Below are 17184 nucleotides of genomic sequence, written 5' to 3'. Positions count from 1 at the left end.
ACATAAATTTACTAAAGGGCAATTGGAGTAAAACTCGAACAATTCTACTCCAAACCCTAATTATGACATATTTTTAGTAAGCAGATCACATTTCCCATAATTGTAATGGGAATGTGATCTGGCCGAAGTTATTAAAAATAAAATGTGAAAAAATACAGAGGAAAGCACTGTGATAATAACGCCACCTTCAGATAGTGTTATCCAGGGTTTCCCCTGGTTCCCTGACTCCTGCTCTGCTATAACAGGCAGAGCAGAGCCGGTAGCCGGCCCCAGTGATCAGCTGGTTATCGGTGCTCCGATGATGTCCTGCACTGTGACCCTGGTCAGCTGCTGCATAGAGCAGCTGACTGGGGTCACAGTGCTGGATGGGAGACCAGCTGAAAGGAGCCCCAGAGGACCTCACCGGAGCACCAATGACCGAGGGTAAGTCAAAGTATGGGGATGACGTTGCGGGGGATTGCGGGATGCAGTCGCAGGGGGGTTAAACGAGCCAGTCGGTGCATGCACTGACACCATCTCACTGTATTTTTTCTGAAATATACAGTGAAAAGATTGCGGAGGGGATTTGCACGGACAAAGCTTAAATCGCAAGCTCTGTCCCTGCAAGGGCTTTCAAATAAATCCCTGTGATGTTTCCAAAATTTGCAAAGCGAATTTTGTTGAAAATATCACACTAAAACTGCATTTTAAATGCAGATTGTAGTAGGACCCTTAGTGATTATAAATTAACTCCTTCGCTACTGAGTCTATTTTGGCACTGTTTGCGCTGGCCACTTTCCAACATCAATAACATTACATTATTTATGCAGTACCCACACAAATTATATCTTGTTTGTTATCTTTTGTTTTGTCTTTTCATATTACTCTGAATTTCCTATAAATATGCAGCAGTATCATGCATGTCATAAAGGAAAACTCCATCCAAAAAAGATAAAGAAAAATTGTACAAGGATGTAAAACACAGACAAAAAAACAAGAACAAGCTATGCTCCATTCACTGGATTCACCTAAATATATGTTCTCGGGAAAGGAGCACTGATGCCTGTTCTAAGTAATCTGAGTGGGAATTGGAGGTTGGAGTGCAGCTTGGAACTGTGGGCAGAGCCAGTGAGCAGAGTGTATCATGCAATAAGCATTCAGTTTATGTTTAAAACATTTTATGCTCAATCCAATACATTTTTAGATTTGGGTGGGATAAGGCAGCACAGACGGTGTAATGGTTAGCGTTGCTGACTCACGGCAATGAGGTCGTGGGTTCAATTCCCTCCATGGTCCTAACTGTGTGGAATTTGTATAGTCTCCCTGTGCTTGCGTGGGTTTCCATGGATGCTCTGGTTTTCTCCCACACTCCAAAATTATACTGGTAGGTTAATTGGCTCCCAACAAAAATGTACCATAGTGTGTGAGCATGTGGTAGTGGGGTGGCTCAGCTGGGCCTGTTTGGGGGTGTCCTGTGCTCTGGATTTCAACCCCAGTATGATAGGGACCTACCCTCAGAGGTTACCTGGGTGCTTTGGGTAGGCCCATAGCCTTGGCCATGATTATGCTAAAACCTCTATGTATTGCAAAATTCTATTGCATAATGTATTATATATAATTAGTAAAGTTGGAGTTGTGCACTTGTACCTTTTCTTCTTGTGTTTGCAACAATAGTCTCCACAAGTAGCATCTCCCATTATATATATATTCAGGGTGTGCAGTCTAGGGCCCCCTTTTCTAGGGAATATAGAGTGTAAGCTCCACTGGGGAAGGGACTGATGTGAATGGCCAAATACTCTCTGTAAAAGCACTGCGGAATATGTGTGCGCTATCGAAATAACTATAAATAAATAATAATAAATTATTTTAACATAAATGACCAAAAAGCTATAAGTCTACAGACAATACATTAATCAAGGGCCAATTACTATAGGGCACTCCAGCACAGAAGACCATGTACCAAAACTGAAAATGTACCTTAAAGCTCAAACCTAATAGGGCTACAAAACAAATGTATCCATGTAGTTATATAATTTGGAAACTGACTGTTTATATAATTCAGACTATTGTACACTGCCTTATTGGACACTGACTGGGGATGGCGCAGACGTGGTCGTGGGTATAAATTTATGGTGCTGCGCTGGGTACCCAGATATTTCTAATTACACCCCTGGCTTTTATTGTGCGTAATACAACCCTAAGATCAGACAACATAATATCATAAGCTTACCAGTAGTAACTGTAGTGGAAGGTTCTGAAATAGATGTGGACCCTAATGAGGAAAATCATCACCATGGAATATGTTAAATAGACATTACTATTATTTCTCTAGTTTAAATAGAAAAACATGTATCATATACTGTAGATAAAACCCAAATAGAATGGGAAATCGAACCAAAATCGAATGGCAAATCGAACAGAATCCAAAATCGATCTTTAGTAAATATACCCCCTGGAGAGAGATAAAGTATCAACCAACCAGCATCTACTGTAACTGTCATTTTTCAAACACAGCCTGTAAAGTGACAGTTAGGAGCTGATTGGTTGGTACTTTCTCTCTCTACTCTATATCTCCCTCTAAGCTTTGCTCAATCTTTCCCTAATATCAGAGGGACTTATTACATATGTCTAGACAGAGATGAGACAGAGTTAATACAAAACTATTTATTGGAATAAGTATGTAATATCGGCGGCTGTTGAAATCCCAACACGAAAAGCCCGACAGCAGGAGATCCCCTCCCCTCTCCCCCTCCAACTCTAACCCTAACCCTCCCTTGGGGGTGCCTAAGTCTAAAACTCCCTGGGTAGTGCCTAACCCGAAGTCCCCCCCACCCCGGGAGTGCCTAACCCTAACCTTCCACCCAAAAACCTTCCCCTAACCCCGCTACATTCCCTTAACCTAACCCTCCTCTCCTCCCCCCCCCCCCCCCCACAGCTAACGCTGAGGACACCCCAGACTTACCTCATTCGGGCTGTTTTTCTCTGGCATTCCAGAGTCAGGATTCAGATAGACGTCGGTATTTTGACGCCTATCTGAAGTCCCCTGTCGGGCTCCTCGTGTCGGGATATAGACCGGCGGCATTTAGTCCACCGGTCTATAAACTACATCACCTATTTATTACATTAAGCCATTATAAATTAACACTTTCGCTGCTGAACTTAGACACTTTTTTGGTTGGTCAATTTCCAACATCAATATTAGTAAATTATTTATTCAGTACCCACACATTATATCTTGGTTTTTTGTTATTTTGTTTCTTATAATACTCTGAATTTCCTACAAATAGCAGTATCATGTGTGCCTTAAAAGGAAAACTCCACTCAAAACAGGAAGCAAAAATTGTACAATAACTTAAAATAAAAAAACAAAGCTATGCTCCATTCCCTAGATTCATCTAAATAAAATGTTCTCGGGAAAGGAGCACTGATGCCTGTTCTAAGTAATCTGAGTGGAAAATGGAGACTGGAGTGCAGCTTGGAACTGTGGGCAGAGCCAGTGAGCAGAGTATCAGGCAATTAGCCTCTGATTAATATTTTAAACTTGGGGAGTTGGCACCAGGTGAAGATGCCGGAAGTCCTAGTGGGCGGTGGCCATGCAAAAGAGCTGACACAGGCTTCCACCCGAAGACGCCAGAGCCCTGGCTGGTTGGCACCCACCAGGCGAAGATGCTAAAGCCCTAGTGGGCTTTTTTTAAACATATTACATTTTATACATATTACATTTTTAACTCAGATGCATAGCTAGAACTCACTGATACATCCATGCATCTGCGTCTTATTGATTTTATTTTCTCAGATGCATGCCCAACACCAGTGAGCCCCTCTAATGCCCCTATGAACTGCACCCCCGCTGCTGCTGCTACCCCACAAGCCTACAGCCCGCCCCTGCAGCCATCTCTCACTCTGTACCTCCCAAACCACCTCCAGTGTGCTGGCCCCTCTTCCATCTGCGCTAGTGTACAATTTTGTTGCCCTTCCCCCCTGCAGGTGGCACGGTTTGCTTCTCCAAACTGAGAGTTAATACATTTTTTTAAAAAGTAATGAAATTCCATAGACAAAAAACCTTATGGTTTTGCATGCCCAATTAAGGCTTCTTACACATGATCTAAATTTTCACAAAACATACTGAATTTCTGCCACTCAGACTGAAAAAAATGTATGAAATTCTGATCATTAAGGCTGACGCCTTAATGGACGTGTGCCTTGCGCGATACAGATATGGTATGGCATCACACCCTGTGGTTAACTACAGATTCAGCACTCACAGAGTGAGATTGCTGTCACTCACAAAATGGTGGAGCTGCTAATTCACAGAATTGTGTGCTCATTGAAATACACACATGTAGTCTTTGCAATTGAGGTCTGAGCAGCAGGGGAAAACCAAAGTGATTAAGATGGGTGGAAAACAGTGGTGCGGCTGGGGATGGGACAAAATGATGTAGATGGGTGGAAAACAGTTGTGCGGATTGGGGGAGGAGACAGAGTGGCATGGTTTGGGGGGACAGAGTGACGTGTATGGAGTGCTACAGAGTGGCATGGACCCAGGAAGACAGAGCAGCGCAGATGGGTAAAGACAGACTGGTGTGGATGAGAGAATACAGACTAGCAGAAATGGGAGAACACACAATGGTAGGGATTGGGTAAAACAAATTAGTGCGGATGTGGGGGGGGGCAGAGTGGTGCAGAAGGATGAAGAAAGAGTTGCAAAGATGAGGGCAAGACAAAGCGGCATGGCTGGGGGGAAGGTAGTGGTGCAGATGTAAGGAAACAGATTAGCACAAATGCAAGAAGCCAGGGCGGCACGGATGGGGAAAGACAGATTGGTGCGGATGAGAGAATACAGACTAGCACAGTGGGGAGACCACACAGCAGTAGGGATTGGAGAAGATAGAGCAACATGGAGGCTTATAGGGGAAGAAAGTGTACATGCATAGACAGAGTAGAACAGGTTTAGCAATTAGCAATTAGGGAGCTGAATGTGTATTCTAAATGAGATAGATGTATGGCGTGAGAAGGATGTTGGAACCCATTGGGATTGTTGTGGTGACCGAATGGGAAGATTGTGGGCACTGAGTGCGATGTGGGTGCTCAGACCCCAGTTGAATAGACTTCATGGGTTAAATGTAATAGGTAGTCAGTATTAGTAACAGTACAAACTCGCACTTTCTCGCACTTTTAAAAATTGCGAGTTTGTACTGAAACTCGCAAATTCAATAGCCTGCGAACTTTTCAGCTCGAGGCTACTGCATTTGCGAGTGCAGGCGAGTTTAGGACTATGCAAACTGACACCTTTTAATGCGAGTAGCATTAAAAGGTGCGAGTTTTAGAGAAGCCATCACAGATCAGTGAGATCCGTGATGGCTTCTGTGTGTGTTAAAAAAAAAAAACGTGCACCCCCTCCCCAAAAGCATAACCAACCCCGGGCTTTATAAAGCCTGTTCTGGTTCTAAAAATACAGGGGCCAAAATGCGTAGGGGCCCCTGTATATTAAGAACCAGCACAGGGCTTTGTTGAGCTGGTCCTGGTTCTGGAAAATCCGGGGACAAAACGAGTAGGGGTCCCCTGAAAATTCCAGAACCAGCACCGAACTCTGTCTAGCGGGGGGATAATGCCACAGCCAGGGAAAACCTTTCAGCGTTTTCCACGGCCAAAGCATTACCGCTGACCGCTGGTCAGTCCAGGTCAGGGATCCCTGGGGAGTTGGGTACCCCCCCCAATAAAGGGGTACCCTTCTCCAGGGCACCCCAGGCCTAGACTGATAGCCCGGGGCTATCTCCGGCACCCTAGGGCGGTGGGTGCCGGGTTCATAGTGTAAAGTGTAAAGTGTAAAATAAAATTTTCCATATTGTCTTTATTTGTAGAACCACAAGTTCTTTTATAAGTTTTTTTATTTTAACCCCTGGATTGCCTATTTGAGGACGTGATCGACGCATAGGAGAGGTGAGTATGGATTTTTTTTTTCAGGTACACCCCTATGGATTTATTGGGGGGTACCCAACTCCCCAGGGATCCCCGGCCTGGACTGACTAGCGGTCAGGGGTAATGCTTTGGCCGGAGAAAAGTGGCCTTAAAAAGTGGGAGGCACATATAGAAACCGTTGTAATTCCTACACCGTTCAACTGATTTGGATGTAATTACCCTCAAATTAAATCTGAAAGTCTGCAGTTAAAGCACATCTTGTTTGTTTCATTTCAAAATCATTGTGGTGGTGAATAGAGACCAAAATATGAAAATTCTGTCAATGTCCCAATATTTATGCACCTGACTGTATATATATATATATATATATATATATATATATATACACACACACACAAACACACACAGAAAGCACAGCACTCCCAGGCTCTTTTTAAAGAGCCACTGATTTTTTGTATTAACACATGGTTGTCAACGTTTCAGGGCCTCCGCCATTTCATCAGGACACACTTTAAAGACTGTGTGTCCTGACGAAAGGGCGGAGGCCCTGAAACTTTGGCAACCATGTGTTAATACACTGATTTTTTGCATCTTTAAAAAGAGCCTTGGAGCCCAGTGCTTTCTTTGGATATGAATTAACTGCTGATTAACAATAGAGTGCCGGCAGGTTTGGAAATTTATATATATATATGTATATATATATATATATATATATATACATACATACATACATACACACACACACACAAGATATATTACATACAGTCAAGTCACATTATTATTATGGCCACCAGTTAATAACCAGAGTAACCACCGTGTGAAGCACGTACAGCAGCTACACGGGCTGGGAATTACTTAATAAGGTGCTGGTAGGTCGGCACAGGTATCTGGAGCCATGCTGACTGCAGTGCATCCCAAAGCTTTCAGAGGGTGCATGGTGGAGTATCCATAGAGCAAAAACAAAGATCAAGGTGGTCCCACAGATGCTCAGTTGGGTTCAAGTCCAGGGAATTAGGGGTCCAAGAAGGTACTTATAAGTCTTGGTCATGCTCGTCCAAACCACTGTTGGACATTTCTAGCTGTGTGCCATGTCGAATTGTCTTGCTGGAAGATCCCATCTGCCTCAGGGAAGACAATCAGCAATGTATCTGCAAGGATGGATTCATAACCAAATCGGTTGAGGGTGCCTTCCACATGGATGAGTGGGCCCAGAGAATGCCATGAAAACATTCCCCAGGCCATAACGCTTCCACCACCAGCTTGTGTTCTTCCAGCAGTGGTTGCAGGGCATTTGTTCTCTGATGTTTATCGTTTTACACCAATGTCCATCCGTTCAATGAAGCAGAAAACGTGACTTATCGGAGAAGCCAACCCTTCGCCAATCAGCGGAGGTTCAATTTCGGTATAGGTGTGAAAATTGAAGCCTTTTCCACCAATGCACCTTTGTTAGCATAGTTGCAGTGACCACCCATTTGCTTCGGAGCCCCATACGCAGCAGGGTTCGCTGAACTGTCATTTTAGACACACGTATGAGGGCCCTCATTTTGATGGTGAGCTGCTCCACTGTAGTGTATTGGTTGGCCCTCACGCACCTTTGTAGCCGACGTTCACCTCTCACATCAATGGCACGTGGTGCTCTGCAGTTTCCACGTTGGTTATTCACAATGGTGCCATTTGTCCAGTCACTATACACCTTCACCACAGCAGCACGTGAATAGTTCACAAACTGCTGTTTCAGAAATACTGCCACCCTTGGCCCGAAAGCTAATAATCATCCCTTTTTGCAACTCAGATAAATCGCCCCTTTTAGTCATGACAGCAACAAATGGTGTGCAAACGGTCTATCACATACTTTATATGCCCACCAAGTCAGCGCATGGCACGTGATGTATTTCATGGGCTATGCGCTGTCGGCATCAAATGTAGGAGGTGGTCATAATACTGTGACTCGACTGTGTGTGTGTGTATAATATATATATATATATATATATATATATTATACACACAATACTGTGCTATAGTTTTACACAGATTTGGAAGAAATGCTGCAAAGTAAGAATGTTTTCAAAAATAGAAGTGATAGTTTATTTTTATCAATTAACAAAATGCAAAGTGAATGAACCGGAGAGAAATCTAAATCAAATCAATACTTGGTGTGACCACTCTTTGTCTTCAAAAACAGCATCAATTCTCCTAGGTACATTTGCACACAGTTTTTGAATGAACTCAGCAGGGAGGTTGTTCCAAACATCTTGGAGAACTAACCACAGATGATTTGTGGATGTAGGCTATCTCAAATCCTTTTGTCTCTTCATGTAATCCCAGACAGACTTGATGTTGAGATCAGGGCTCCGTGGGGACCATATCACTTACAGGATTCCTTGTTCTTCTTTACGCTGAAGATAGTTCTATGTTTGGGGTCACTGTCCTGCTGCAGAATAAATTTAGAGCCAGACGCCTTCTTGATGGTATTGCATGATGGATATGTACTTGCCTGTATTTCTCAGCATTGAGGATACCATTAATCCTGACCAATCCCCAACTCCATTTGCTGAAATGCAGCCCCAACCTTGCAAGGAACCTCCACCATGCTTCACTGTTGCCTGCAGACACTCATTATTGTAACACTCTCCAGCCCTTTGGCAAACAAAATGCCTTCTGTTACAGCCAAATATTTCCAATTTTGACTCATCAGACCAGACCACGTGCTGCCATTTTTCTGCACCCCATGTTTTCATGCGTGGTTGAATCACTTGGCCTTGTTTCCACATCAAAGGTATGTCTTTTTGGCCACAATTCTTCAGTGAAGACCACTTCTTGCCAGACTTCTCCAAACATTAGATGGGTGTACCTGTGTCCCACTGGTTCTTGCCAGTTCTGAGCTGATGGCACTGATGCACATCTTCCGATTTCAAAGGGAAGTAAACATGATGGGCCAAATGTAATAGGGTGAGAGCTTAGAAAATGTGAGAGTTTAGCAGTAAATCTCTCGCACTAATACATTGATCGAGTTGTATTTTCAAAACAGGAAACACCTGGATGAGAGTTTAAATCTTGAGTTTTTTGAGTCTTAAAAACATACAAGTTTGCATGTTCTGTGACATTATTACATTGGCTGAGTTTAAAAATGTGAGAGTTCTCTCATATTTGCTAAACTCTCACATTGGGCAGCTTTTAAGTTCAAAATGGGAACAACATCTGGATGAGAGTATAAATTGAGAGAGTTTTAAAACATGTGAGTTTGCATGTTCTCGAACTCTATTACATTGGCTGAGTTTAAAAAGTGAGAGAGTTTACTGCCAAACTCTCACATTTTCTAAACTCTCACCCTATTACATTTGTCCCGATGTGTCTTATATCTGATGCACAAGTTTCCTTGGCTGACCACTGCGTCCACAATGTTGGACGTTTCTTTGTGCTTCTTCAAAAGAGCTTGAACAGCACATCTTGAAACTCCAGTCTGCTTTGAAATCTTTGCATTGGAGAGACCTTACTGATGCAGTATAACTACCTTGTGTCTTGTTGCTGTGCTCAGTCTTGCCATGGTGTATGCCCTGTGATATGAAACTGTCTTTCACAACTTCACCTTTGTAGCAAAGTTTGGCTGTTCCTCACCCAGTTTTAAGCCTCCTACACAGCAGTTTCTGTTCAGTTAATGACTGTGTTTTTCAACATACATATGAAAATGATGATTATTATCACCTGTTTGCTATGATTGGTTAATCATACACCTGACTATGGGCCTGAATCACTACCGATCGCAACTTCGATTGCAAAAGCGATTACGCACACAGTCTCACTGTGATAGTATGCTAATCCATTGTGATCGCTATGCCGTCGCAGCACAACATAAGGACGCCCACTTTACCTTACACACATCCGTAATCCTTAGCAAGACTGCAAACCATCGGTAACATCAAGTATCATCGCAGCCAGCCACTGAGCCACGCGCTGCAGTTCTGGCATGGGTCCAGCGGTTACAGGTAAATAAAGTCTCTTTACTATCTTTACTATAGAGTACAGTATGTTTTGTTTAGTAATTACTATAAAGTCAGGGCATATATGCAGAGGCGTCACCAGGTCTGGGGACACCCGGTGTGCACTCTAGATACTCCCTGGCTGAAAAAGGGGGTGTCCTAAATAAAGGGGGCATGGCCTCAAGGGGGATCCCGATAACATCACTCCGGGGGCAGCCCAGCATCACCGGAGATGCTGCGCTGCCCCTGAAGACTGGGCAGTCTGCCCTGTCGGCTCCTCTTCTATGACAGGAGAATGTCACACTTCAGCACTCGGCTCCTGTCACTGCAGAGGAGCTGGTAATATGGTGTCACCCCCTCAGAAGGTGACACATGGGTGCGGCCCACACCCCCCTCGTGACGCCTCATGAGTATATGGCATCACAGTTAACCTGTGTTAAACACTGCACTCTTATTCAACTATCAGCCTGTTTCCCTGCAGTCCTGATCCAGAATACGTGTTCAGGCACAGTCAGCAGTGAAGAGGTGGTGCAGCAGCCACACACAATGGGTGCAGGGTGTGCGGTGCACATGGGCCCCTGGGTCCAGGGGGAGCCCGCACTGCACACCCTGCACCCCTATTATCTAAAATTTACCTCTCCATGGTCCCGTGTTAGGTGTCTCAGCGCTGCTAAAAACGCCAGAAAATGGCCACCATGCCTTTTTTCCTTCGTTTTGCGCATGTGCAGTGAGGAAATCGCTTAGAAAATGGCGGCTGTACCATTTCACCAGCAATCTGTGCATGCGCAGTATACTCTGGGCAGATTCTACTGATGCTGCGGTGGCCAGCAACTGGAGAGAGAAGAGGGACCCCAGACGGGGAATGCACATGGGCCCCCTCTTAATACGCCCCTGTTCCAGGTGCAGGTGATGGACCCTGTTGATGGCAAGAACTGAACTCCTACAACTGGGAGAACCACAGTGGTAAGATGTTGACAGTTATGGTCGGTGAGTGCATGGTTACTGGTGGTACTGTAAGAGGAACCAAACTACATGTATGTTAAGAGAAAATGGAATTACAGTAGATTATATTTTATACAATAATGCACAACATATAGATGACAAATAACATTTTCTAAAATGTTATTGCTGTTCATAATTTATGTTTAGAAAATGTTTCCAGCTAGCAACACCATGTCATTTACTATTAGGACATGAATCTTATCCTTACAGTGTACATACCTGAGCAGGTGACTCCAGCATCTTCAGGATGACCACAGTTGTGTGTGCCCAGCCCACGGTGGGGGCAGTTCCACAAAATAATTTCATTTCCTCGACAGTTCACGTCATCTAAAAGAATCTTCCCTTTTCCTTGGCCAAAAAGGGCATTACCATGAAATGCAATTGGCTTTCCACAGCCTACTTGCCGACATACCACTTCTGCATCACTCATATCCCACAGGTCATCACACACTGTTCCCCAATCTCCCTTATAGAAGATCTCCACCCGTCCGGTACATCGATTACTTCCATTAACCAGTCTCAGAGCCATTTCTGGGACAACACAGGGAAAACAATATATTCATTAAATGTTCACGTTACACATTATTCAAATTAGAAGACGTATTACAGGCCCTTGTCCTTTAGTACCTATCCCCTTTTTATCTAATTTTCTATTAATAATATTATCAAAGACTATAGGGTCTAATTCAGAGTGGTATGCAAACCCGATGGTTGGTGATCGGCCCATATGTAGGATTTGTACTGTGCATGTGTTAATCAGTATCGGCAATGATGATGAAAGTGCCGCCTAAGCTGGAGCATGAGTGACATGATTGGGCGTGCCGAGGAAAGTATCTGCATCTTCCAACGCAGCTTCACTGGCCCCGACAGCATAATGAGGGTTACTCAGATGGCCAATGTCACACAAGTGATCCGATGGCTGCGTCCTCAAACACAGCAGGGTATCACAGAAGCAAGCAGGAGGCGTCTATTAACACAAGACGCCTAGTGTAAACATTAGTATAACATTGCACAGCCACTGCATAATAAGGGCCTGATTCAGATCTGAACGCAAATGCCATCGCAGCTGCGATCTCTCATGGATTTGCCATTGCGAAAATATGCTAATTAGCCACTCGCCCGTCTAGTGCTTAGAGACTCCCACTAAAGGCATTTCGTATTTACTGCTCATGCTCAAAACCGGAAACATCGAAGGCAGATCAGATGGTCATCAGCCTTCTGAGTAAGTCTCAGCTATCGCAGACATAGCGGGTCTCCAGATACACAGAGGGCTCTCCTGCTGTGAGCATGAACACAGAGGCTAATTTATGGATGCCCATGAAAACAGTGTTTAAAACGGTCCGACACGCCTGCGTTTCTAACCACCCCCCGTTACCTCTTCAGATGCAGATTTACTAGCCCTAGCTGACCAGTTACAGCAGCTTAGGCTTACACTGACGGCCAATGGCTGCAACCATCACGACCGATGGTAATCCAATGCTGAGTCTTCTGTCAGCACTCGGATTTGTGACGCTGGCAGGAGAGGTGTTTTGTCCTTAGATGCTTCTTGTGGCATTAGCATATTTTAGCATCGCTGCTATGTCCAAATACGCACAAGTCTCAATCACCCCCATAAAGGTAATGATGCTAATAGTGATTCATAAGCTTGCCTTACAGTTCTTGTAGCTTCTTTAGAATCAGAATATGAAATACAATATTAAGGCCCCCATTTACTAACGAGTTTTCTCAGCAAAACGAGTGATAAATGTCACTGTGTATGATAAATGGTTCTCCAGCCAATCAGCTCCCAACTGTCAACTGTTAGAAAAATGACAGTTGGGAGCTGATTGGCTGGAGCGCCATTTATCATACACAGTGACATTTATCACTCGTTTTGGTGATAAAACTCATTAGTAAATGGGGGCCTTAGACAAGTAATTATACTAAAGAGTAGCTGCAACCAAATGTAAACAAATACATTTGTGAGGCGTGAAAGGAGATGAGAGAAAAAAAGTCCTAATTACACTATGGGCCTTATTCTGAGCCAACAGCATCAATGTACGTATGAGCCACGCAATGTGTCCGCATGAGCAAATAGGTGTGTGCATGACGCATCTTGTGCAAATGGAGACCAGCATGAAGTAGGCATTTCTGGCAACAACTGGGTGGTATCAAAACGCATGTATCGGCTATAGGAGTGTCGTGTGTGTGTATATACATCTCTGTGTGATTCTGAGTCGTGCATACGGGTAAGGGATGTTGGTTTTAGATGATCTCTTGCACCTAGCATGGGGCTAGTGCTGATACTAATGATGACGACTGCATCTGCGGACGCTAGAACAGTGGGCGGGATTGACTTTCAGGCGCACAGAATTGTGACTTTGTTCAGCTGATTGGCTAATACTTTCAAATGTGACAATGTGTCTGTTTTTCTTGTGGAGGCCTATGTCTGCATGTGTGTTTTTTTTCCTGTTTCTTACCCCATGGGGGACAATGTGTGTGTTTTTTCCCTGTTGGGGCCAATGTGTGTATTTTTTCCCTGTTGGGGCCAATGTGTGTATTTTTTCGCTGTTGGGGCCAATGTGTGTGGGTTTTTTTACTTTGGAAGCCTATGTGTGTGTTTTTTCCTGTGGCAGCCTACAGTATGTGTGTTTTTTTCCTTGGGGGACAATAAATGTATGTGTGCTTTTTCTGTATGGAACAAAGTGTGTGTTTTCTCTGTGGAGGACAATGTGTGTGTTTTTTTCCTTTGGGGGACAATGTGTGTGTGTTAAAAAAAATAATGAAAGTATTAATTATGGATATAGTTGGATTGGGGAGGGGGAACCCTCCAAAATGTTTTCCATGAGGTGGTAGTAAACCTGGGATCAACCCTATTTACACTGACTGTGATTGGATGTGTATTTGTATATATTTTAAATGTGTATGTAAATAAATGTTCAGATTCTGACTGAGACCACTTCTATATTTATTCTCTTTTGCGTCTTTTGTGTACAGCAGCGTTTTGAGAGAAGAGGGGGTCCGTGTGCAGACTCAGTGCGGGCCCCCTTCTCTCTCTGGCGGTGCTGCTGTGCAGTAGATTCTGGCTTAGTGGCAGAAACTACTGCGCATGCGCGGGTCAACTGGAAAATGGTCACCGCCATTTTCCCAGATAATTTTTGCTGCTCTGCAGCGCCGGCTCGGCACTATGGACAGGTAAGTATAAGACTGAGGGATCTATTTACTAAGCAGTGTTAGGAGACAGAGTGAAAAGTGATAAGAAAGTGATAAGGTGCCAGCCAATCAGCTCCCAACTGTCATCTCACAGGCTGTGTTTGAAAAATGACAGTTGGAGCTGATTGGCTGACACCTTATCACTTTCTTATCACCTTTCACTCTGTCTCCTAACATTGCTTAGTAAATAGACCCCTATATGGGTGCATGATGTGCACACCCTGCACCCATTATAGATACGCCCCTGCATGTGGGTATCCAGTGTTCCCCGTGATAGAAGCAGCAGTCCGTCATATCGGTTTCCACTATACATTAGCGCCTGATTGTATTGTTTTGTTATTGGACACTAACTGGGGATGGCACAGACATAATGGTGGGTATGGATTTATGGTGCTGCGCTGGGACCCAGATATTTCTAGTTACACTCCAGGCTGTTATTGTGTGTAATAGAACCCAAAGATCAGACAATAGAATGTAATAAGCTTACCAGTCATTACTGTAGTGGAAGGATCTGTAATAGATATGGACCCTAATGAGAAAAATCATCAGCCATGAAATGTGTTATTAGACATTACTATTATTTCTATAGTTTAGATAAGAAGACATGTAACATATTTATGTGTAATAGAACTCAAAGGTCAGACAAAAATATATCATAGCTCACCAGTAATTTCTGTAGTGGATTCCTCAGCAACAGATGTGGACTCTAAAGAGGAAAGTCGTCAGCCATAGAATGTGTTATAGAGACATTACTTTAATTCTTTAGTTAAAATAGGAAACTTGTAACATATTATGTGTAAGTAAAATAATAGATATGGAGGATACATGAAATGATATGGAGTAGCAACTATGGAGGAGATTTATAACAGTTTGGAGAGAGATAAGTGGAGACAGATAAAGTGAGAGTTTTTAGAAGTGGAAATGTTGCCCTTAGAAACCAATCAGATACCAGTTATTATCTTCTAGAAGGTATTTGTATATTTTTTCCCTGTTGGGGCCAATGTGTGTATTTTTTCCCTGTTGGGGCCAATGTGTGTATTCTTTCCCTGTTGGGGCCAATGTGTGTATTTTTTCCCTGTTGGGGCCAATGTGTGTATTTTTTCGCTGTTGGGGCCAATGTGTGTATTTTTTCCCTATTGGGGCCAATGTGTGTATTTTTTCCCTGTTGGGGCCAATGTGTGTATTTTTTCCCTGTTGGGGCCAATGTGTGTATTTTTTCGCTGTTGGGGCCAATGTGTGTATTTTTTCCCTATTGGGGCCAATGTGTGTATTCTTTCCCTGTTGGGGCCAATGTGTGTATTTTTTCCCTGTTGGGGTCAATGTGTGTATTTTTTCCCTGTTGGGGCCAATGTGTGTATTTTTTCCCTGTTGGGGCCAATGTGTGTGGGTTTTTTTACTTTGGAAGCCTATGTGTGAGTTTTTTCCTGTGGCAGCCTACAATATGTGTGTTTTTTTCCTTGGGGGACAATAAATGTATGTGTGCTTTTTCTGTATGGAAAAAAGTGTGTGTGTTTTCTCTGTGGGGGACAATGTGTGTGTTTTTTTCCTGTGGGGTACAATGTGTGTGTGTTTAAAAAAATAATGAAATGTGTGTGTTTATTTTCCCTGTGGGGGACAATGTGTGTGTTTAAAAAAAAAATAATAATGAAAGTATTAATTATGGATATAGTTGGAGTGGGGGGAGGGGAGACACTCCAAAATGTTTTCCATGGGGTGGTAGTAAACCTGGGATCAACCCTATTTACACTGACTGTGATTGGATGTGTATTTGTATATATATTTTATGTGTATGTAAATAAATGTTCAGAGTCTAACTGAGACCGCTTCTATATTTATTCTCTTTTGCATCTCTTGTGGGCAGCAGTGTTTTGAGAGAAGAGGGGGTCCGTGTGCCGACTCACTGCAGGCCCCCTCCTCTCTCTGGCAGTGCTGCTGTGCAGTACATTCTGGCTTAGTGCCAGAAACTACTGCACATGTGCAGGTCACCTGGAAAACGGTCCCCTCCATTTTCCCAGATAATTTTTGCTGCTCTGCAGCGCCGGCTCGGCACTATGGACAGGTAAGTATAAGACTGAGGGATCTATTTACTAAGCAGTGTTAGGAGACAGAGTGAAAAGTGATAAGAAAGTGATAAGGTGCCAGCCAATCAGCTCCCAACTGTTATCTCATAGGCTGTGTTTGAAAAATGACAGTTGGAGCTGATTGGCTGACACCTTATCACTTTCTTATCACCTTTCACTCTGTCTCCTAACACTGCTTAGTTAATAGACCCCTATATGGGTGCATGATGTGCACACCCTGCACCCATTATAGATACGCCCCTGCATGTGGGTATCCAGTGTTCCCCGTGATAGAAGCAGCAGTCCGTCATACCGGTTTCCACCATATATTAGAGCCTGATTATATTGTTTTGTTATTGGACACTAACTGGGGATGGAGCAGACATAATGGTGGGTATGGATTTATGGTGCTGCGCTGGGATCCAGATATTTCTAGTTACACTCCAGGCTGTTATTGTGTGTAATAGAACCCAAAGATCAGACAATAGAATGTAATAAGCTTACCAGTCGTTACTGTAGTGGAAGGATCTGTAATAGATGTGGACCCTAATGAGAAAAATCATCAGCCATGAAATGTGTTAATTAGACATTACTATTATTTCTATAGTTTAGATAAGAAGACATGTAACATATTTATGTGTAATAGAACTCAAAGGTCAGATAAAAATATATCATAGCTCACCAGTAATTTCTGTAGTGGACTCCTCAGCAACAGATGTGGACTCTAAAGAGGAAAGTCGTGAGCCATAGAATGTGTTATATAGACATTATTTAATTCTTTAGTTAAAATAGGAAACGTAACATATTATGTGTAACTAAAATAATAGATACTGTATGGAGGATACATGAAATGATATGGAGTAGCAACAATGGAGAATATTTATAATAGTTTAGAGAGAGATAATTGGAGACAGATAAAGTGAGAGTTTTTAGAAGTGGAAATGTTGCCTTTAGCAACCAATCAGATACTAGCTATTATCTTCTAGAAGGTATGTGTGTATTTTTTCCCTGTTGGGGCCAATGTGTGTATTTTTTCCCTGTTGGGGCCAATGTGT

At 43.2% G+C, this 17184-nt stretch overlaps 1 pseudogene; it reads right to left on the bottom strand.

The window, feature by feature from the left end:
- Positions 1 to 14571, bottom strand: part of LOC148501479 (scavenger receptor cysteine-rich domain-containing protein DMBT1-like) — a 73581-nt pseudogene extending 59010 nt beyond the window's left edge.
- Positions 14572 to 17184: the final 2613 nt, after the last annotated feature.

This window comes from Taudactylus pleione, unplaced genomic scaffold (genome assembly GCF_031769625.1).
Source record: "Taudactylus pleione unplaced genomic scaffold, aTauple2 ptg000518l, whole genome shotgun sequence".
NCBI classification, from domain to species: domain Eukaryota; kingdom Metazoa; phylum Chordata; class Amphibia; order Anura; family Myobatrachidae; genus Taudactylus; species Taudactylus pleione.
This window is presented reverse-complemented; position numbering and strand designations above follow the sequence as displayed.